This window comes from Octopus bimaculoides, chromosome 5 (genome assembly GCF_046866305.1).
Source record: "Octopus bimaculoides isolate indiv1 chromosome 5, ASM4686630v1, whole genome shotgun sequence".
In the NCBI taxonomy this organism is placed as follows: Eukaryota; Metazoa; Mollusca; class Cephalopoda; order Octopoda; family Octopodidae; genus Octopus; species Octopus bimaculoides.
This window is the reverse complement of record NC_142932.1, coordinates 49,134,585-49,159,584: the sequence shown is the minus strand read 5'-3', so window position 1 is coordinate 49,159,584 and position 25,000 is coordinate 49,134,585. Positions and strand designations below refer to the sequence as shown.

Here is a 25,000-nt window from a genome sequence, read left to right as displayed (position 1 = left end):
GACTGAGGACTGGTGAAACCGGATGGCAACACCAGGCTCCAGTCTGATTTGGCAGAGTTTCTACAGCTGGATGCCCTTCCTAACGCCAACCACTCAGAGAGTGTAGTGGGTGCTTTTACGTGTCACTCGCACGAAAACGGCCACGCTCGAAATGGTGTCTTTTATGTGCCACCCGCACAAGCCAGTCCAGGGGCACTGGCAACGATCTCGCTCGAAAATCCTACAGGAGCCAGTCAGGCGGTACTGGCAACGGCCACGCTCAAAATGGTGCATCTCATGTGCCACCCGCACAAGAACCAGTCCAGGGGCACTGGCAACGATCTTACTTGGCTTGCCGGGTCTTCTCACGCACAGCACATTTCCAAAGGTCTCGGTCAGTAGTCATCGCCTCGGTGAGGCCCAATGTACGAAGGTCTTGCCTCACCACCTCAGCCCAGGTCTTCCTGGGCCTACCTCTTCCACGGGTTCCCTCAACTGTTAGGGTGTGGCACTTTTTCACGCAGCTATCCTCCTCCATTCTCACCACATGTCCATACCAGCGCAATCGTCTCTCTTGCACGCCACAACTGATGCTTCTAATGTTCATATATATATATATATATATATATATATATATATATATATATAGAGAGAGAGAGAGAGAGAGAGTGTGTAGAGATAAATTATCCAGGTGGTTACCATAATAGCTCTCAGGCATATTGTAGGTTTTGGCTTGCTGCATCAAATACCAATAAACATCAATAATTGCTTAGTATGAGCAAACCTACTAATTGCTCTGTGTGTGTGTGTGTGTGTGTGTGTGTGTGTGTGTGTGTGTGTGTGTGTGTGTGTGTGTGTGTGTGTGCGCATGCTTGTGTGTGTGTGTGTGTGCGCGTGCTTGTGTGTGTAGAAAGAGAGAAAGATACAGCAATGTAGCTCTGTGTGTTATCTTATTTATAAATTTTTAAAAAATGCATGTTGCAGCTTTTGAAAGTACAGTAAACATATGTATGTATGTATGTATGTATGTAGCTCTTCTTATCAAACACCATTATATTATAACATGACAAATGCATAAAGAGATAAAGATATAAAGAGATTAAAGTGAACATCATAAATAATGCATTATTTATGATTAAAGAATAAAGAATATCAATCTGAGAACTTGATTTTCTGTAACAGTCATTGACTATCACTGTTGTAGTATCTTTAGTAGGATTCCCTGGAGTGGTTATCCAGTTAACTTCTCTAACGAGGTATGAGAAGTGGTGGGTTGATGGTGGAGGTAATAATGGAAGTGGAGGTGGTGGTGGTAGTGGTGGTGGTGATAAAGATAGTGGTAGAGGTAGTGGCAGAGGCTGTGATTGTGATAATGGTGGTGGAAGAGGTGGTGGCAGATGATCTGATCAAACCAAGGAAACTGTTTTCATCCATTTTTTGCTTGTTTTGTTTCTTCAAGTTGCTGATACCATCTGTCATTCACAACTCCTGATATAAGCGTCTCTATTTTTTCAGTGACAGGGCAGGATTTGAACTCAGAATGTACAGAGTTGGAACAGATACCACAAAACATCAGGCTTGATGCTCCAACAATTCCACCAATCCACTGACCTACTGACCTAGTACTTTTATATTTTTATTAATCTCATAAAGGATGAAATGCAAAGATCACTTCAACTAGATTTGAACTCATAACACAGAGTTGGAACAAATACCATTAACCTATTAGCATTTAAACTGGCTATATCCAGCCAAAATAGTCTTCTTGTTTCATGTTCAAACTGGCCAGATCCAGCCTTTCACATCTACCCTACAATGTTAGTCTAAAAAATATACAGTCATGTAATCAAAATCTTAAGGTTACAAGATAATGCAGGATAAATTCAAACCAATGTGAATAAATAAGCATTGCATTTGATAAAATAATCTGAACGCTACAGAGTTAACTCTTTAGCAATCAGAGTATTCTGTTAAATGTAATGCTTATTCATTCACATTATTTTTTGATTGAAGAGTAAAGAGTCCCTTCGATCATGAAGGGCCATGGGATTTCACCTACAAAGTTACCTTTTGAAGAACAAGTCCAGACAAGGTTGTTTATGGAAGACCAGCAGTCATCCATGCATACCAGCCTACCCTCTGCATACCACCGACGTTATCCAAGTAAAAGGCAAAGGCTGATACAGCTTGGCACCAGAGATGTCACAACTCATTTCTACAGCTGAGTGAACTGGAGTAAAATGAAATAAAGCGTCTTTGCTCAAAAACACAAAACACAGCTCAGTCCAGTCCAGGAATCAAACTCACTAACTCATGATTAGCCTGACATTCTAACCACTGATCCATGCATTAATCATGCATTATCTGAAAGCTTCAAGATTTCTATGATGTGATTGTATATTTTTCAAATGATATTATAGGATAAGTGTAAGAGGCCAGATCTGGCCAGTTTGAACATAAAACAGAATATTTGGGCTAGATATGGCCAGTTTAAATATCAAAGGGTTAAGCATATTTCAACATTCTGCCAATTCACCACCTCTTAAATAAAATAAATTAAGGGGAATAACTCAAGTGGACCAATGGCACAAATTTAAAATCGATAGGTTAAGGAGTGAAGTTCTCAATGACATGTGAAGAACATTCTCAATTAACTGAAATTTTCCTGTGTTGGAGAAAGAAAGAAAAAATCAAACTTAACTAATGGCTGGTGAGTCTCGAAGAAAAAGTGAAATATTTTCAAGTAATTTCAAGTGAAAAAAAAAAGCCACTTGTCTTTCCCATCCACACCTTAATACTAAACAAATGCTCAAAAGGCAGAATCCAATTATCTTTGGTTTCACACTATAAAGGCAAGAATAGCTCAATAAGGGAGTCTCTACTTAGTTGCTCAACCAAATTTTCCTCCAAAACACACAATGGCAGCGGTGGCATCAGCATCATCATCACAACAACAACTATTTTTCCATGCTTGGCATGGGCCAGGTGGAATTCATTATAGCAGATTTTCTACAGTTTGATGCCCTTCCTGTCACCAACACCTCAACCATGAGTCAGACATGTTCTCATAGGAGACTGGAAATGAACAGCACAGCTTATATGACACCCATTTACAATTATTATATGAAGTCAAGGCAGGCAGGTAAAAACACATACATGCAATTGGCTTCTTTTTGTTTATGTATACAAAACTACTGACAAGGTTTTAATCAGCCTTGGATGACAGTAGAAGATATCCTATCAAGCTATCTTGCAGTGGGACTGAACCTCAATCCTTAAAGTCGGGAAGGTAACTTCTTGACCTCACACCCATGGCTGTGCTAATACTATCTTTAAAAGATAGGAAGGATAAACTGAATTGAATGATGTATTGGAGACAGTAGATGTACTATCTCTATAAAGGATGTGATGGTTATAATTGGAATGTCTTTGATCATAAGGTCTGTTAAATGAAAGACAGCCTGGGGTTAAACAATGATAACAACTTTAATAACAGCTGTCATAATGACATTTGGGAAACATATATTGCCATACAATAGCTTCAAACACAATAAAACAAGTGAAACTTGAATCCTGTACAGTAAAGGAAATTATTTTCTACACAAGGAATATGAATGATAAAGAAAGAAAAGAAGATTTGTAAAATAAACTCAGCTTTTCTTTCGTAAATTATCTGTTAAAATCTTGATTTATGATCGTGACCATTGATAATAAACTGAGCTGATATTATAACGACTCCATAAAATTGTACCAAAAAAATTAGAGATTTACAGAAAATTACGATTTCAACAATTGTTAATTGAGTAACAAAAAGAAAAAGAGAGAAAAAATTTTCTACCGTTTAAATGATTAAACCTTTTGTTACAGGGATTTTTTCTTCTATTTTTACTTTTTTTTATGTTGTTTTGTTTTGTTTTGTTTTCTCTCATCAGATTTAATAATCAGAAAGCTAAGTTCAGCCAAGAAATCAACTCGACTAACAAAGAGTTAGAAAAAAACATTTTTGTCACCTCAGAACCAAAATAAGAAAGAAAGATCAGCTTTTTCTATCTATTGATTCTGTGGCACAATATTTCTGACAGGTATGGTCTGTGTATAGAGAATAAAAATTACAGAAAATCAATAAAGCATTAAATGTCTATGGATTTAGAGACATAGAACAGTGAAAGGAGGAAAAAAAAAAATCTAAGAGAGAATGAGAATACAAAAGTATGAGAGAAAGTTAGAACAAGTGTAAGAGAAACAGTGTGTGTGTGTGTGTGTGAGTGAGAGAAAGAGAGAGGGGGGGAAAGAGAGCAAAAGAGAAGTGGATAGAGAACGGAAGAGAAAAACACAAATGAAGACAGACAGAAAAAGGAAGAATGACTGAAAAGGATGAAATAAAAGAAAAACAGATAATGAAAGAAAGTAAGGAACTTGTAGAGTTATTGGAGTATCGGGCAAAATACCTGTAGTATTTATTTGAGTTCTTTGCATTATGAATTCTAAATACTGTTAAGGACAACTTTATGTTTTGATTGTTTCAGGATCAATAAACAAAGTACCAGTCTAGGGAAGTAGGTTGGTTGAATTGTTAGAGCATCAGATAAAACACTTTGTGATATATGTTTAGCTCTTTGCATTCCAATTTCAAATTCTGTCTTCTATGGCTAACTTTATAAGGGTCTTTCAAAACCTGAATAACATAATAATAATGAACTTATTGTATACAGTGCTCAAGTGCATTACAACTTATCAGAAAAAGTAACCAAAAGTGCATGAACAGTACATAGAATATAATGCACAGGAAGTGAACAGTGAATGAGCTGTTTAAAAAAGTGGTGGTGAGAGGCATCAGGTGTACTGCTGGCCAGTTTCAGGAAGTATGGAAGTTTTGGAGGATGAAGTGTCCCCACAGCTAAGAACTGATGGGGGGCATTTCATTCAATGCTTCAGCAATCTGGTGCATGAAAAAATGTTCCAAAAGTCATGGGTGCTGTGTTGTTTTCGATTTTGTTAGCATGTCCGTGGGTGTTAGACAAAAAAGGTACCCAAGGTTGTTGGTAAGGTGGGTAATCTTGTAGGTGCCTAACAGTGATGGGAATCCAATTTTATTCAAATATCATATCATGAATCTTGAAGAAGAAGAGATACAACGTCAACTTTGCCTTTCATTCTTTTGGGTTGATAAACAAAAGTTCCAGCTTAGGAGAGTGGATTAACAGAACTTAGAGCATCAGACACCTATCAGTATTTATTCTGGCTTCTTGTATTCCGAGTTCAAATCCTAGAGTGCCCTACTTGGGCAGGAAATTTAATCTGTTTGAATGGTTAATACCACTATGTTGTGTTTTGATGCTTTTACCAGAGTCTACCTTTATAGCCAGTATTCAGGTAAGGTCTCTAATTTAAGGATAGCTCTCTCTCTCTCTCTCTCTCTCTCTCTCTCTCTCTCTCTCTCTCTTTCGCCTCTTCACTAATTTTGAAGGTCCTGTGCAGAGTATAATGCACTGTATTCCCCCACTGATCATCAAATGAAAAAGAAATTGAAGCAACATTTTGATCAAATAAAAATGAGCAGATCATACTAAAAGTAGAATAGATCAGACACAGACAGACAGATAGATAGATAAGGGGGAGGGAGGGAGAGGGGGAGGGGGAGGGGGAGGGAGAGGGGGGAGGGAGGGAGGGAGGGAGGGGGAGGGGGGGAGGGGGGAGGAGAGAAACGAGGGAAACACATAGATAATCAAAAAGCTGAAATAGGGAATGAGATAAAGTTGAAGATATAGAATGATGTAAAAATCTGAAACCAGTTCTTTTTATTACAGATTAAATCACTATGATAATCATGTCTTTAAAGACAAGACGGCTATGGCTGTAACAGCTGTTGACACAGAGCTGACCAAGGGTTAAAAAAAATTATACTTAAAACAGAGTTAAATAAATGCTTAAAATAATGTAATTAGCCATCAATATTCTAGCAGTTCAAGAAATGTGAAATAGCTATATTTTCACCTAAAGATGGTCGTGGTGATAGTTGTGGTGGTAGTGGTGATGTTGGTGCTGGCAGCAGCAGCAGTGTGGAATTGTGGAATAACAAAACGATTTATTGGAAATACAGAGAACATTTATTAATAAAAACAAAAAAGAAAATCAACTACAAATATTGTATTGTGGACCTTGAAATAAAGCAAGTGATGCAATAGATTTGAAGCATTATACGTCATTTTATGGTTTCGTGTGTCATACAGAGATATGGATGAGCAGAGTTGTATATTAATAATGAACTAGTTTATCTTAAAGCATTCCCAACAACAGGTCACTGTGACCATTTGAAGTACCAGGTCACAGTGACCGTTCAAAGTACCAGGTCACAGTGACAATTCTAAGTAGCAGGTCACTGTGATCACTTGAAGTACCAGAGCCTTGTTACTATCTGAGTTTCTGACAATATTTCTCATCGCTGGTATTCTTGAGTTGTCTCCCATGCCTTTGGTTATGCAATGTTTTTGAACATTGTTTACCCCACTTCAATATAGGGCAGTATTGATTAATTGAAGTTATCATACCTCCCACATTATACATTTAAGCATTTGCTTTTCTAACAATGGCTTAAGAATGCTTATAATAGGCACTATCTACATTTTTAACAACAGGTCACTGAGTACATTCCTAACAAAGAGTCCACCATTAATGTTTTTTTACAAAAGTCAGTGTGATGGCTTCTAACAACAGGTTTGTCACATGAATGTTTTTAATAGGTCACAGTGAATGCTTCTAACAATAGATCAGCATGATTGTTGTTACTAGGTCGCTGTTGTTAACACTTCCAACAATAGGTCAGTCACCAAGGTCTTTAACAATAAGTCAGTCAATACTTCCAATAGGCCACTGAGAAAGCTTGTAACAATAGGTCAGTCACCATGAAGATGTTTAACAATAGGTCAGTGAACACTTCCAAAAATAGGCCACTGAGAAGGCTTCTAACAGTAGGACAGTCACCATGAAGGTCTTTAACAATAGATCATTGTAAACATTTCTAACAATAAGTCACCACAAACATTTCTAAAAACAGGTCACACAGAATGTTTTTAATAACAAGTCACTTTAAACAATAGGTCACAGTGAACGCCTCAACAGGTCACCATGAATGTCTTTTAACAATAGGTCACTTCAAACAATGGATCACTGAATATGTTTAAAAATAGGACATCATAAATATTTCTAGCAATAGTTAACAGAAACATAAAAATAAAAAAAAAAGAAGCACTACCATGCCTATTTCTATTGGTGAACTATTGTTGTAAGCAGAAATACTCCAAGCAATAGGTCATACTGAATACTTTCCGCAATAATTTACCATTAACCTTTCCAACAATAGATATCTACGAACATTGTTAAAAATGTCACTGTGGACATTGACAACAAAAGGGTCATTATGATAGTTACAACTAGGTTGCAGTGAGCATTTTGAAAAACAGAGCACTTCATATTTGCTAATAATATTTAGGTGTCTGTACATGTAATAATATTAACCATGAAATTGTTGTGAAGAAGCTAATGATAATTTACTTTGAAGTTATCTAGCTCAGCAGGAACTTGCAAATAATAATAATAATAATAATAATAATAATAATAATAATAATAATAATAATAATAATAATAATAATAATAATAATTTAATCTAAAATCATTGGCAATAGTTCGCCAGTAACATGCTAGAAGAAATGATGATGATGATTTCAAATTTTGGAACAAGGTCAGCAATATTGGGGTAAGACATAAGTTGATTACATTGACCCCAGTACTCAACTGGTGCTTGTTTTTATTGACCCTCAAAGGAATGAAAGACAAAGTCGTCCCTGACAGAATTTGAACTTTGAATGTGAAGACAGATGAAATGCCACTAAGTATTTCATCCAGCATATTAATGATTCTGCCAGTGCATCACCTTAATAATAATAATGATCTTTTCTACTAAAGGCACAAGGCCTGACATTTTGAGAGAAGGGCTAGTTGATTATATCAGCCCCAAAAGGATGAAAGGCAAAGTCAATCTCAGCAGAATCTGAACTTAGATCATAAAAACATATGAAATACTAAGCATTTTGCCTGGTGTGTTAACGATTCTGCCAGCTTCCCACCTCAATAATAATAATAATAATAATCCTTTCTACTGGAGGCACAAGGACTCAAATTTGTTGGGAGGGAACTAGTCAATTACATCAACCCCAGTGTTTCACTGGTGCTTAATTAATCAACCCTGAACGGATGAAAGGCAAAGTTGACCTTGGCAGAATTAGAACTCAGAACATGCAGACGAACAAAATGCCACTAAGCAGTTTACCTAGCATGCTAACGATTCTGCCAGCTTGCTGTCTTAATAATAATAATAATGATGATGATGATGATGATAATAATAATAATAATAATCATGTTGTCTGCAGACAAACACCATCAACCACTTGTCTCTAGAATTCCCTTTCCTATATTGTCTTTGATAGGTCAAAATGTTTCTAGCAATAATTAACAGGAACATTAAAAAAAAAAAGCATTACCATGCACATTTTTGACGGTGAACTATTGCTGTAAGCTTAGATACTCAAAGCAATAGGTCACACTAAATGCTTTTCACAAGTCATAAAAGTCAGCAATGCATGAACACTGAACAAGGGAATGCAGAAGGGTTTCATTGCCCTTTGCACATGAACAGACAGGCCTGGTTGACAGATCTACCATGCTTGTAGATTTTGTCCCAAACTGGTAACCTGAAAACATGTAGTTACAAAATGAACTCCTTAATCACACAAATATACCTCTGTCCTACTATAGGGAAACTATCACCAGCAAATTACTAGTGAACTATAACAGTGAACAAAATATTAGCAAATTACAAGTGAACTACCATTAGTAAGTTAATAGTGAACTGTTATTAAAAGCTTACTAGTGAAGTGTTATTAGCAAATTCATGGTAGACTGTTATTAGAAATTTACTGGGTAAACTAGTTTCAGTGACTTACTACTAATAATTCATCAGTATCTTGCAAATAATTAGCCTTCGTGAACTTGCTAATGAATATGATAAGTCATTATAACAGTTATTTATTTTTTAATTATGTCACATTACTTACTTCTAATAATAGACCTCTCTTTGTCGTGTGTTAATAATAGTCTAAACATAGACATTTTTGATAATAAGTAACAGTAAAATTGTTAATAGAGCACTAAGCTTGCTGTTACTTCAAAATGTAAAGAAACAGCTAAGTACAACAAGACTTTCACCCCTTGCTCTCTTGATTCTGCTAAGTACCACCCTTGATAATGATAGCTTCAAATTTCAGCAAAAGGCTAGTAATCTAAGGGAGACAGAGTTAGTCAATCACATTGGTCCCCACAGTGCTCAAATGATACTTATTTTATCAATTTTGAAAAGATGAAAGGCAAAGTCAACCTCAATGGAATTTGAACACAGAATGTAAAGAGCTGAAAGAAATGCAGCCAAGCATCTAGTCTGATGTGCTAACAATTCTACAAGCTTGCTACTTTACCTTTAGTAATAATTTTTGTTAGTAATAATAAAAGTCACTGTTGTTAGTACAATGTCACGCATTTTGAAGGATGGATGTAGACTCCAACATTTTGACTGTTACTTATTTACTCAGTTCTTTTGCACCCCAAGTTCAGTGCAGCAAGGACCACATTATACAATGGGTTCTCTTTTTTAAGTCAGTAGGGTGTGATTTTAGGGAGATTTGGCAACTGCTTGTGGCAGGTTGAATAAACATGCAGAGGCCTCCTGCTCTCCAAGTAAAGCACTTTATTATTTTTAGGTACATTCTTTTATTTTACATTCCATGTTCACATCTTGTACAGTTTGTGACTTTCTCTTTTATTTTTTAGAGGTAAAGGAAAGTAACTGACCAGTAAATAAGATACACCTGAACTCTCTTGAAATAATATATAGCCTGCCTTGTGCTAATGTTAAAAACTGAGAATGGTCAACAAAGAAGTCTCTATTTGGTTACTAAGCTGGTTAGAAATAGCCAAATCTTTCTCACATCACATCCTGCTGTCTTAAATAATAAACTGTATTATGTAGCACAGAATTCATTGTATTTGGAAAAAAACACAGGACAAAATTTGAACTCATAATTTCTAGGCAAAAAGAGAGTCCAATAATGCTATATCCATTCAACCATTTTATGCATGCAATTATGTTTAAAATGATGACTTGTTCCTATTCATTGAACAAAAACCTTGAAACACACACACACACCTCAATGTAGTCATGACCATCCAATCTTCACCAATAGCACAGAGTGATCAACATACATAAAGGAAGTAGCTATGCTACACTACAAAGAGCATATTAACTCCTGAACAACACACTATTAATAACATACACAAACTTTACACAGGCTATATCTGAAAGTGTAATATGAATATTTCATAGTAACCACATATCAATAACCTGGTCAGGAATAACAGGCATGTCTTTTTTTCTGAGATATAATATTGCAGTAATGGAAGAATATGAACTGTTGCCACTTGCCAGCTAAATCAGTATTTCTTAAACTGACAAATACCAGGGACCTTCAAAAATATTAGTGAACAATCTTTGCCTTCACCTTGTCTCTTTATTATTGAGAAGACAGAATAGGGTTTTGCATCCATTCATATAGTTTTTCTTTCTTCGTCATGATGTCGGACAAGAATAAAGTTTAAAAATAATTTTATTAAGCATGGCAATTTGTCATTCCCAACCTTTTTCAATCCTCTCAGCCAGTGCTAGCTTAAAGTATGGACACAGTGGATAGATGCTCCAGGGGCCCTATATGTCTAGGAAGACTGCAACTAATCCATTTGATGTGGTTGTGTATGTTGGAATCTCAGTGCATTGCTTTGCCCACCTTATCTGGGGTGAGCATGCTTTAACCCTTCTGATACCAACCTACTTAAGTCACTCCTGGTTCTATGATACAAAACTCATGTTTTAAAATTATTTAAAAATTAAAACTTTCCAACAAAATTTTGTGTTAATGTTCCAAACATCTGCTTAATAATATCAAGGTTATTTTACTAAATTATTCTTAATCTTAAAAATTAACTGAAATAAAGGCAGGGTGTTTGAACAGAAATATGGTAACAAAAGAGTTATTAATGTTTTTAAGCTGACTATAAAACTGTTCTAAGTTAATAGGGAACTTGTCTGTGAGAAAATAATTCAGCTATCAAAAAGGTAAAGCATTAAGTTCAAAGACAACCTACAGTGGTCAGAGAACATCTAAAACATCTCAAATTGTCAAGATTGTTGCTACAGCTGATATTTAGCTCAAATAACTTTAGAGTGATATCTGTAAGGAAAATGACAAGTAGATAAGTGAATTTCAGAAGGCCTGCGAAAATGTTTAGTATTAAACTGTGTGCTGAAGAAGGAGTCTCCGGATACAGTAAGGATGACAAGAGTAGAAGTGCATACACCAGATGTGATACAGTTTGCTAATTCAGAACAGAAACAGTTGAATGACAACATTAGAAACAGAGAAAGAGGGGGTAATTGTCACAGCATGTTGAGCTGATGATTGCTAATTAGCAAGAGGCCTTTTATTCTTTTATTTGGATGTTGTCAAAGATGTTTGTATATGTAGCAGCATATGCTTGTAACAGCTGTGCGGTATATGCATAATATTCTCAAATAGAACATGTTTGCATCAACTGTGCAGTCCAAGATGTCAATAACACCCTAAAATGAACACATTTATGTTTGTTTCGATTGTATAGTCCCAAATATGTGACTGATATTCAAGTATGAGAGACACACACATCTGTATAAGCTGTGTAAGCTCAGATATGTGGATAATTCTCAAGTATAGGATATTTTGCATGCGTAGGACATTCTCTATGTTTAGTGACAGTGCAACTCCATATACCTGAATAATTCTCTAGAAAGGTCATTCGGTGTGTATAGCAATGGTAAAATCCCAAAGTTGTTTGTTGTTGTTGTTTAAAGATAGGTCAGATCAGATCAGATTATAAACTTGTCATCAAAAGCATTCTACCTATGGTCATCTTGTCATTTTAGGAATGTTTAAGAAAACATTATAGTTTATGTAATGTGCCATGTTTTTTTATATGAAAGCAGGATGTGATAAACTGGAGAATTGTTTGCTATTCATAGCAAATCACATGACCACATAGAAATTCCTTGAGGTGTCATACTTGTGTATTTGAAAGTAACACTATCTCACGTATGTGAGCAATACTCTAATACAGCTAAACTGTGTGTGTATATTCACTGACACTATCTAAGATATCTTTTATCTTAAATCTTTTACTTGTTTCAGTCATTAGACTGCAATCATGCTGGAGCACTGCCAATAAGAATTTTTAGTCGAATGAATTACACTCTCAGAGTGGTTAGCATTAGGAAGAGCATCCAGCCATAGAAACCATGCCAAATCAGGTTGGAGTCTGGTGCAGCCCCTCAAATTACCAGTCTTGGTCAAACCACCCAACCCATGTCAGCTTGGACAATGGACATTAAGTGATGATGATAAATCAACCTTTTTGATGCCAGTACTATTCTTTTTTTAAGCTTGCTAGTTATTCTAACAATTTCTTTCACTGAACTAAGTTATAGGAATGTAAACACACCAACACCAGTTGTGAAATAGTGGTGGCAGAAAAAGACACACACACACACACACACACACACACACACACACACACACACACACACACACACACACACACACACACACACACACACATGACGGGATTCTTTCAATTTCCATCTTCCAAATTCACTCACAAGGATTTGATCAGCCCAAAGTTATAGTAGGAGGCACTTCTCCGAGGTGCCATGCAGTGGGACTGAACCCAGAACCATGAGGTTGGAAAGCAAGCTTCTTACCACACAGCCATGCCCAAGCATATCTTAAACAGTGTCACTCTAATCTATGTAACACTTGTACCATATAAAGGGGTCTGCAGGTAATCAGAGTTTAAGTATTTTCTCATCCTTAAGAGGTAGTCTAGCCTTCAGATGCAGTTTTGGTCAGGTTATTAATGCATGGATACCATGAAAACCTCGCCATGCACTGTCAGGCCAAGTATTTGTAAAGTTTGTTTAAGCATTAATAGCATTTTATATGAGTTAGTAAGCTGTATGCGTCATTGATTAAGTAGGCCAGTAGTCAAAAGTGTTCCGGCTGTGACCATCCTGTCTAATTCCAAACTAAACTGCACCCAAGACAACACTATCCAATGCACACTTTTTCTAGAAAATAGCAAAAGACATGGCTACTAATTCTAGTAGGTCAAGTAACAATATGTATATTTATATATTGGTTTCCAATTCTGGCACAAGGCCAGCAATTTCAAGGGAGGGGGTAAGTTGATTACATCAGTCCTAGTGCTCAGCTGCTACTGATTCTATTGACCCCCAAAAGAATGAAAGGCAAAGTCAACCTTGGCAGAATTTGAACTCAGAAAATTAACAAAATTCTGTAAAGCATTTTATCTGGCATGCTAATAATTCTGCAAGCTTACCACCTCTATGTATACTTATATATTGATTTCAAATTTTGGCACAATGCCAGCAATTTCAGGGGAGGAGTAAGTCAATTACATCAACTCCAATATTCAGCTGATACTTATTTTATCAATCCTGAAAGGATGAATGGCGAAGTCTACCTCAACGGAGTTTGAACTCAGAACATGGAGACGGACAAAATGGTGCAAAGCATTTTGCCCAGCATGCTAATCATTCTGAAAGCTCGCCACCTTTATGTATATTTATATATTAACCCCTTTAGTGTTTAAACCGGCCATACCTGGGTCAAATATTTCAGTTGTTTTATGTTCAAACTGGCAAAATTCAGCCTCTTACAACTACCTTACAATGCCATCCTAAAACTAAATAAACACGTCATAGAAATCTGACAACTACAAGATAATGCTCGATGAATTCAAAACAATCAGAATAAATAAGCATTACATTTGGCAGAGTAATCTGAATGGTAAAGGAATAATGAACAGTATTAATTTGGTGGATGAAAACTGAAATAAAACCGTGTGTGTGTGGATTTATATCTCCTTTGTGTTGACATCCATGAGAGTAATAAACATGTGTCACTGTCATATAATGTGTCCCTCATTTTCAGTCTTCCATGAAAACATGTCTAGGCATAGGAGAAATATTACTTTGCTTGGCATTAGGTGAGGGTTGGCAATAGGAAAGGCATTCTAACCTAGAGACGATCAGCACAAGAAACATGCCTGACTGGATGCTTGCTTTTGAGCAGAAACATCCAAATAATTGAGTGTATTTCTCATCTGTGTAACTTCCAGTAACCCATCTTCAAATCAAGCGATTAATACAAATGCACAGACATACACATGTATGCATGCATGTGCATGCGTGTGTGCATGTTTATTTAGTGTTGCTGGAAAACAATTTTGCTGTTATAACCCACAGACAGCATATGAATGTCTGGCCAACTGAAGTATTGTTAACCTAGCTGGGTCTCATTCAGCTGCAGTGCAGTCAGAACCATATATATTCTCACAGTCAGATGGTTGATATATTATTGATTCAGAAATGCTAAACACATGAAAAACAACAGCTAAGGTATTGTTAAAAAATTTACTGCAGGGAGCAGTAAAACAGCTAACTAGAAATAATTATGCAATGAAGAAAAAAAACCAAAACAAAACCAACCAAAGGCTAATATCAATTTTGTTTTTCACACTGAATACAGGAAACAACTCTACAACTGATATATATGTGCTTCTTAACAATATACATCTATAAGAGATGTTATCTTGGGGCAAATACCGCAGTTTATCAGGTGTTCGACAAAGCATTTGTTTTAGGTATAATACACTGATTGCTATTTTGAACTAACACTGCTTCTGTGGTTCATAACAAATTTTTATTAAGAATACAGGCTAAGTGCAACATCCATGATTTTTCAATCACTGTTTTACTATATCAGTAACAGCAAATTTTGTCTTAGCTTGCAGCTACCAGTAGACACTTGCCACTGATGTCTACCAAATAGGCAGAAATGCACATTTAGCAATATCACCACTACTGTTAAACGATTTTCATTCTACTGCTGATATAGTTCTGTATTTTTTAACAATATATGTTGATAAGAGATGCTATCTCAGGAAGATGGCAAACTACAGTTTATCACGTTTTCAACAATGTATCTGCTTTAAGTATGATACACAGATTGATTGGTTGATTGATTGATGTATGTGTGTATATGTATATACAAACACACACTTATATGTATGCATATATTTGTGTATGCATGTGTGCATACATATATTATATCCCCGCATCTTCATGTCCTCGATATAGTTGTCAACAACAGCCTTACTGTTCATGTGGATAATGCTGTTTGCTTGCTGTCCACCACAAAACTATGCCCAAGCTTCTTGACATGTCTTGACATGTTGCGTGATCATTGTAAACAAAGCAGTCTCATTCAAATGGTTTTGTTTGTTTCCAGCTCTCCATGTAAATATGTTTGGGTTGTTTGTTTTATAGGTTGGAAGATTATTATCTTGCTTGGAGGAAAATAGACTTTAATAAAAGATGATGGTGAAAAAGATGCCCCAGAATGATTAATTAACAAAAAAAAAAAAAAAGGGGCAGTAGTTATTCTTTTACTCTATTACTTGTTTCAGTCATTTGACTGCAGCCATGCTGGAGCACTGCCTTAAAAGGATTTATTCTTTGTAAACTTAATAATTATTCTATCAGTCTCTTTTGCAGAACCATTAAGTTATGAGGACATAAACACACCAACATTGGTTGTCAAGTGATGGTGAGGGGACAAACAGATACACAAACACACACATATATATATATACACACACACACACACGATAGGCTTCTTTCAGTTTCTGTCTACCAAATCTACTCACTTTGATCAGCCTGATGCTATAGCAAAAGACACTTGCCTAAGGTGTCACACAGTGAGACTGAACCCAAATCCATGTTGTTGGGAAGCAAGCTTCAATCACACAGCCGCGCCTGCACCTATATTTTGCCTAAATTTTTAACTTCAAAACTTTCTTTTTGACTTTCCATGCAAAGTGCACAGGCAATATGTAGTTGCTTTAAGGTAGTGAAGAGGCAAAACTGTTAGCATGCCAGACAAAATGCTTAGTGGCATTTCGTCCATCTTTACATTCTGAGTTCAAATTCTTATTTCTTTATTGCCCACAAAGGGCTAAACGTAGAGGGGACAAACAAGGACAGACAAACGAATTAAGTCGATAACATCGACCCCAGTGCGTAACTGGTACTTTATTTATCGACCCCGAAAGGATGAAAGGCAAAGTCGACCTCGGCGGAATTTGAACTGAGAACATAATGGCAGACAAAATACTGCTAAGCATTTTGCCCGACGTGCTAACGTTTCTGCCAGCTCGCCGTCTTTTTAAGTTCGAATTCTGTCAAGGAATTCATCCTGAAATTCATTCTCTCAGGGTTAATGAAATAAGTAGCAGTTGAAGACTGGGGTCAATGTAAATAAACTTATCTCCTTCCTCAAAATTGCTGTCCTTGTGCCATAATGAGGAACCAGTATTTAATTGCTTTTATCTCAAGCACAATGGTAGTACACCAGAATAGCCACAGCTGGAACCGGTACAAGAATAGAAGAGTGTTACATAAAGTCAAAAAATGTTGAGAAGGATGGCAATAAATTACTGAGGAAATCCAGAATTATAGATTAACTTCCCAACAAACACACACACACATAATGTATACGCACAATTTCTTCCATTTATTCATGAATAATTACCAATATAAGTGAAGAGGTTCCATGTGAAATTGGAATCAGGTTGTAATTTTATAAGACTGATTATTTATAATGATTAAATTAAAAAATTCAAGCAAACAACTGTCTGAAAAAAAAAAAAAAACTGGCTGGAAGAGTAATGACAATGAAGGCATAGCAGATTAGCATTCAATGCGTAGCAATGAACATTGACTTAGGGGATTGATTGCAAAGGCAAAGGAACAGAACTCAAAGAATTTACCAATTCTTGATGTGAAACATGTACAAACATCAATCAAGCAAGTCAGATGAAGATCAACAGGAAGAACAATCTAATATTATGTAGAGGGAGGGAGTATGGGAAGAGAAAAAAATGTCTTGTCACCATAACTGCTATTTAAAACTGATGTTATGTCCACTGTCTGACACAATAAATCCATCATATGGATACCCAGATATAGCAACAATATTATTGCCATGAAATCATTAATAATAAATCATCAGTTGATGTTATCTTTCCTTCCCCACTTCTTCCATCCTGGATCAATAACACATCACAGTTATGTTTTTCATAGCAATCCGTCATCCATTCAATACCGAATATAAAATGGATTACAGTATTCTGAAATATGTAATTTAGGAATGTTCGACTAATACACGCCAACAAAGAATTATACATATCTCATCTGAAGACAATCAAAGCATGAATGAAGCTTTTACAATGAAGCAGCAAAGAATCTTTGAATGATCAAGAATTTTTCCCCAAGATAAAAATAGTAATCTTATTGAGATATTCACTAAAATAAATTCCACTAATGAATATAAAAGAGTATGACAATAACTTTCAGTAATAGCAACAAATTGAATTTTAATAAAATAGATGAAATGCCATAGAATCTGTAAATGGTTTTGGATAGAATTTGGATAGAATATATCACAATTTTTGTTTTTAAAATTTATTAGGTTAAAGAAATTGGAATCTATTCAACTTTTTGGATCAAGAGATATTTGGATATTTATTGTCAGTATTTTATAATTTGGCTGGTTGTTCATAAAATAAAAGGAAAAAAAAAAGATGTTAAAAAAGAAAAGAAATAATAGCCACAATCATTGTGTGCTTTGTGCATACCATCTGCTAAAGTTTAAAACACTTTTGTATACTGAACAGTAATAAATTTTAAATAACAATAGATCTAAAAGTGAGCCACCCTCAAGGTTTACAATATGTGAAATGAAGGAATAATAAAAGGTTTCTCTCTCTTTATCACAACTTGGTGAGAATTTTCTTTGAGAAGAGACACATTTCAAGATAGAACAGTAGGGAAAGAATATCCGTTACAATGTCATGGTCAATAGTATCATATCAAAGGAAGTAAGAGATCAATGAATACAACTTCTGACACAGTGTTTGTAGTCAATAGCAACCATTACATCATTCATGAATATCAGGAGGATTTTAGCATTGTGATACTTCTTACAACCAAATTACTTATTCACATGTAGAGCATTTCTGAACACTCAACAAAGCTTATTCTAAGAATACCATTAAGTGCTGTTCACATACACCAGATGGTGCTGATACTACATACATACAAACGTTCAAGTCCAAATCCAAATGAATGTTATTCAACTGGTGGGAAAAGACTACTCATCATTCACCAACATAGTTCAATGTTCAGTTTACTGGCTCACAGACATGCACTGTCTCTTCTTTTCTCTTTCTGCATGCTACAACATCCACTGCTCCTCTGATCTAGCTAGTTACACACTATTTCCAGATCTACTTTTAATACCTGTTCTTCCTTCTCTTCCATCACCTTTACTGTGACTCATTCCTCATCTCCAACCCTAAACCATTTCACCAAATCCTCCTCACCAGAAATTTGACTTTCTGGAATTTCTTCATTGCCCAGTTCTTCAACAGACACCAATCAGTAAAGGATTTTGGAGAGTATGCAAAGCTCACAAACATTGACTCTTCTTGTCTGAACTTACATTAGCACACACTGAACTGTGTTAGAATCATAATTCATATGCAGACATTTCAAGGATATATGAAATAAATCAATTTAAGGGTGAATACAGTAGTATATAAAAGCATTTAATATAATAAATTTATAAAAAGCAGAAAGCTGGCAGAATCATTATCACACGGGCTAAAATGCTTAGTGGCATTTCAACTGTGTTCACATTCTGAGTTCAAATTCTACTGATGTTGACTTTACCCTCCATCTTTCCAGGGCTGTTGAAATAAGTACCAGATAAACACTGAGGTCAATATAATCAACTTACTCGCTCCTTAGAAATTGCTAGCCTTGTGCCAAAATTTGAAATCAATATATTGAATTAAAAAAACCTTGGTTAGAAAAAAGAAGATGCTTGAGTACAGAAGATGCAGGTTCAAATTCAACAGGTACCCTTGAACCCTTTTGCTAGTTAAAGGTTTTTTAATCAATAAATTGAATGGTATTATTCATAGTTGTCTCCACTTAAAGACTGGCCTTATAGATATTTATAATTCGAATTAAGTACCTGTGAAAACTAGATTACAAAATAAGTCTATAAATGTGCAAGATCCATGATAAAGATCAATGTTACTTTTTTAAAGAAGTGGTGAAACTTTGTTGCCAAATGACTGAAATGGGTCGAAGTGTATTATAATACAATGTTGTGATACAGTTAATATCAGTAGCTATAACCCATATAGGGCAAATATGACTTTTGGCATTATTTGAACTCAAAACATAAAATTAAGAACTGTAACTAAATACTGAAACGTCCTTTTGTGTGATGTGTTAATGATTCTACCAACAGAGATATATTGGTTTCATATTTTCCTCCAGAGATATATTGGTTTCACATTTTGGTACAAGACCAGCAAATCCAGGGAAAGGGATAATCAATTGCATTGACCCCAGTGCCTGACTGGTACTTATTTTATCGATCCCAAAAGAATGAAAGGCAAAGTCAACCTTAACGGAATTTGAACCTAGAATGTAAAGCCAGACAAAATGCCACTAAGCATTTTGCCCAGTGTGCTTACAGTTCTGCCAGCTCACTGCCTTAATGTCCTGAGATATATTAATAAGTCTTTTCAAGAAAAAGGCTCTAAACCTATCAGAGGGTCTGTGAATACCGAAGATACTTCCCCTTCATCCAGACCCAGCAAATAATACAAAAATGAAAACATTTAATAATATCAGTAACAGGAAATAAAATAGCAACCTAAATCTCCAACATTTGGAAAAATCGTTACAATGCTTAAATCAAAAATAGACTCAAAACCAATTTATAGTAGGATCACATAGTCCTTTAACAGTTTCAGCCCTTGTACTGTAGCCATACTGGGCACCACATTTAAGGGTTTAAGTGATTGTATGGGTCTCATTACTTTGTTTTGTACTTGTTTTATTTATATTACACGAGAATAATATACCAAGAGAAGACGTTAGTGTCAGGGCATGGGGTCGGTAAAACTCAATTGGACATAAATAATTAGAGTATTCTTGTTCGAATGTACTACTCTTTATTCACCTTACACTGGTATAAACACATGCACATATCTACACACCACAGGCTTCTGCACAGTTTCTTATTTCTTTACTGCCCAAAAGAGGCTACACAGAGGGGACAAACAAGGAGAGACAAACCTATTAAGTCGATTAACATCGACCCCAATGCGTAACTGGTACTTATTTAATCGACCCCAAAAGGATGAAAGGCAAAGTCAACCTCGGCGGAATTTGAACTCAGAACATAGTGGCAGACGAAATACCGCTAAGCATTTCGCCCAGTGTGCTAACGATTCTGCCAACTCGTCGGCTTCTGCACAGTTTCTACCAAACAAAACTTTCACTAAAGAAAGATACTGGTTAACATGGAGTTATTGTAGAAGAGACTTATGTGGAGTATCATGCAATACGATTGAACCTGGATCTACAAAGTTGCAAAACAAACTTCTTAACCACACAGCTATGCCTGTAACCAAATCTATACTACTACTACTACTGCTGTTGCCACTACTACTACAGCTGCCACCACCACTACTACTATCACCACCACCGCCACTGCTGCTGCTGCTACTACTACGACTACTACTACTACCACCATAACAAAATTAAAATCAATAACCATAAAGTATTAGTCAACAGAATCAGGACATTTATTGATTGTTATCACTGCTAATAGTTAAAGACATCTCTTATCCAATCACCTTCCTTAGATTCTGTTAATACATGCACAGAAGTTTTGGCATTCAATATTTTATCAGATAAGGCATTTAATTTTCATTGTCCAATAAAAATTAAATTATAACTAGTCGACTATATTAATGTTCCAATCTAATTTTACTTCAGTCTTTTCCATTATTGTCACCTGAACTGTGGCTCTCAACCTGGGTGATAGCACCCTCACAAGGGGCATTGTGAGCTTGCAACGGGATATAAATTGTCAAGAGAGTACAATGGGGAATGATGATGTGTAGAGGAGTCATGAATGTGTTTTGGAAACTAAATATTTAAATTGAATGTAATAATTTTATTTTAAATATATTTCCTGAAAAATCTTTGTCAGAATTAACTCTTTAGCATTTAAACTGGCCGTATCCAACCAAAATATTTTGCCTCTTTTACACTCAAACTGGCCAGATTCAACATCTTACACCTACCCTATAATGCCATTGTAAAAAAGATAAACAATCACTTTATCAAAATCTTGAGCCACAAGACAATACATATGGTTAATTTAGAACAATATGAATAAATAAGCATTGCATTTGACAATAATCTGAATGTTAAGGAGTTAATGTGTTGAGTAGGACATTGTATGATTATCAGTAAGCAAAAAAATAATTGATGATGCACCAACGTTCAATATAAGTTCATTATATAAATCTTCAGCTTTCTTTAATTTCCATAAAAATGTAACATGCAAGCCCTAGTTCACACAAATATCTAAAAAGAAGCACTTGCTGGATTGGACAGTCCAAGAACATACAGGTAATAAACCACTGCACAAGTTTGCTTTTTTTTTAATTGAAATAATCAGCTTTTCTTCTTGTACAATATAAGGAAAGGGCAAAATGTTATTTGGTGAAAGAAGGTGCTCAACTTACAAAAGGTTGAGAACATTTGCCTTGTATAAAAATCTTTGAAGATAAGGATTCTGAATATAAATAATAAAACTGAAAATTAAGATTGGAAACTGATCATTTGATGAAACCTTTTGAAACTGAAAGGATCTTAAGACAAAGGAAGATTCTCAGACACAGGTAAAGATACAATCATTTCAAGGTCCATCTTTAAAAGAACTGGAAAAGATCAGAATGAGGCAGTGAATTGGCAGGGTTGTTAGAGCATCAGATTAACAACCAATGCAGTACTGGAAGACAGAGTACTGCATTGGTTGGCCAGTCCTGAAATGCAGGATATCACAAGAATCATACTAATTTTGTTTACATCTATTGTGAAAGAGAGAAACAGGGAAACCATACTAATGTGAAGGAAAACAAACTTTTATCTTTTCTTCTATCATTCATTTTTGACCTGCAACAGAATCATTACAGGAACACAATTTTAACTTAAAATTTATGAGTAAAATGCCTTGTGATACTTAATTCAGTTGTTTGTGTCCCAAGTTCAAATCCCATCAAGATCACTTTGACTTTCATCCTTTTGGGTTCAATAAATGAAGTACCAGCCTAAAACAAGGAATTGATAGAATTGTTAGAGGACGCCTTGTAATATCTGCTTTGGCTCTGAATGTTCTGAATTCAAAATTCCAACTAGAAAACCATTACAGTAAAGCAACCGTTTTGAGCAGAGTAATAAACACACACAACACAAACACACATACAAAGACTGGATGACTGAGTATGTGCAGGTTCATGTTTTGGCTTATCGAGTAGGAGTTGCATAGAGAAGCCGGATCTCAAACTTGGGAAGCAAAGTTTTATTTACCGGAAACATACCCCCTATGCCTGCTATTATAATGCAGTTCACATCTAAAAATATATATATCAATACTTGAAGCCATTTTATAAAATATGGACGTGCTCTGGGTTAAAAACTAGCTTAATGATTAATTAATTATTTATCTAATTCATTTAAATAATTTATAAGAATTTAATTCAGTAATCCTGCCTGTAACAATTACAGAGCACTAATTCAGTAATGTTGTCACCACAACCACCACTACCATCTGCATTATATGTGTCTACATGTGAGCGTATGTACTAATAGTACATGTCTAAGTTTGTCAATCATTTGTTCATATGTGCATGTATGGTTGTGTGTATGTGCATGCATAGATTAATGTGTAAGTATATATGACTGTGAGCACATAGAACTTTCTCAGCGTGTACATGCATGTGCCATATGTGTGAAACATTAATTCAAAATTCCCAGCAGACATTGTTTAAATTAGCTTATTTACATTAATCAAGTTTATTCCTGTGAATATCAGTGACCACATACAAGGAATAACTTGTCCACGAGAGTAAAATTGAAGATGTTCACTTAGCAATATTGTACTATGTTCAATTCCTATGCACAGGACCTTCAGCAAATGTCCTCTTCTATATTTACAGGACGAGCAATGCCTTAAGGCTGGAATATCATAAACAGAAATAATAGAGAAGGCCATCATGTACATGTGTAAGTGTATGCATGTATATATATGTATACATGTGTGTGAGTATATATATATATATATAAGTATATGTATATCTTGTGTGTGTGTGTAATCATTCTCATCATTTTAATTTTTACTTTTCCATGATTGTATGGGTCAGATAGTATTTTATGCAGATTTCCTACAGCCAGATGCCCTTCCTGTTGCAAAGCCTCATGGCCAGACATCTTTTCATGGACAATTTCTAATGAAAGTCCCTACTTGTATGATAGTCATAAACGCACACACACAAAGAGCTTCTTCTAATTTCTGTCAACCAAATCTACTCACAAAGATGTAGATGACCTGGGGCTTTAGAAGATGTCACTTATCCAATGTGCCACAGAAAAGCTATCTTAACTACACACACACGATTATATTCATTTTTACATTCACTTTCCCTATGCTTACTTGGGTTGGTTGAGATTTTTTGAGGCAGTATTCTACAGCTGGATGTCCTTCCTGGCACCAACCTTTACTTGCTTTACAAGTAAGGTGATTTATTCAATTAGTTTTTGCATATCAAAGCAGTGAGTTGAGAGGCATATAGTTGATGTAGGGCATGAACATCACCACACTGCAAGCAGTATCAATGCATAGACATGCTAAGACAGACAGACACACATATACATGAAGGCCTTCCATGCAGGAATTTTGATTTGGTTATATAATCAAATATTCATAAGGAATTGGCTAAACCAAGGCTATATTGAAAGGCACTTGTTCAAGGTGCTATGCAATAAGACCAAACTGGAACTTTGTGATTGAAAAGAAAATTCTTAATTCTATAGCCATGTTTAGACTTGCATATGAAAATACTACACATAATATGTCTCAGCAAAAGGGCAGCAAGCTGGCAGAATCATTAGCACGCCGGGTGAAATGCTAGCGGTATTTCATCTGCCATTACATTCTGAGTTCAAATTCCGCCCAAGTCAATTCTGTCTTTCATCCTTTCAGGGTCAATTAAATAAATACCAGTTAGGCACTGGAGTCAATGTAATCAACTTAATCCCTTTGTCAGTCCTTATTTATCCCCTCTAAGTTTAGCCCACTGTGGGCAATAAAGACATAAATACGTTTCAGCAAAAGATATAATAAAAACTATATGGTTCCAGGTTCAGTACCACAGTGTAGCATCTTGGGCAAATGTCTTCTACTAAAGTCCTTGGGCCAACCAAAGCCTTATAAGTAGATTTGGTAGACAGAAACTGAAATAAGCTCATTGTATATATAGATATCTATCTATCTCTATATCTATGTGCATGTGTATATCTCTGTGTGTCTGTGTTTGTTCTTGTTCTCCCTCACCGCTTGACAACCAGTGTTGGTTTAACATCCCTGTAACTCAGTGGTTTGGCAAAAGAGACTGATGGAATAAGTACCAGGCTAAAAGAAAAATACTAGCTCAATTTCTTCAACTAAAAACTCTTCAAGGCAGTCCCCTAGAATGGCCAGTTTAATGACTGATGCAAGTAAAAGACACCTAGATGAAAAATTTGATTACCAATGGCTTTCAACAAACAACACCTTGTGTGATATTTGTTCCACACAAGTTATACAAGCACTTC

At 35.6% G+C, this 25,000-nt stretch overlaps 1 protein-coding gene across 8 annotated transcripts in view; it reads right to left on the bottom strand.

Moving 5' to 3' along the window:
* The window catches only part of LOC106870613 (sterile alpha motif domain-containing protein 3), a 193,783-nt gene that overhangs the window by 121,848 nt on the left and 46,935 nt on the right, over nucleotides 1-25,000 (bottom strand). The window contains exon 2 of one of the 8 annotated variants that reach the window (XM_052967811.2): nucleotides 22,371-22,458. The exons of the other annotated variants lie outside the window; for them this stretch is intronic. The gene's annotated coding sequence lies outside the window, so the exon portion shown is untranslated. The remainder of the gene's footprint in view (nucleotides 1-22,370; nucleotides 22,459-25,000) is intronic. 8 annotated transcript variants of the gene reach the window in all.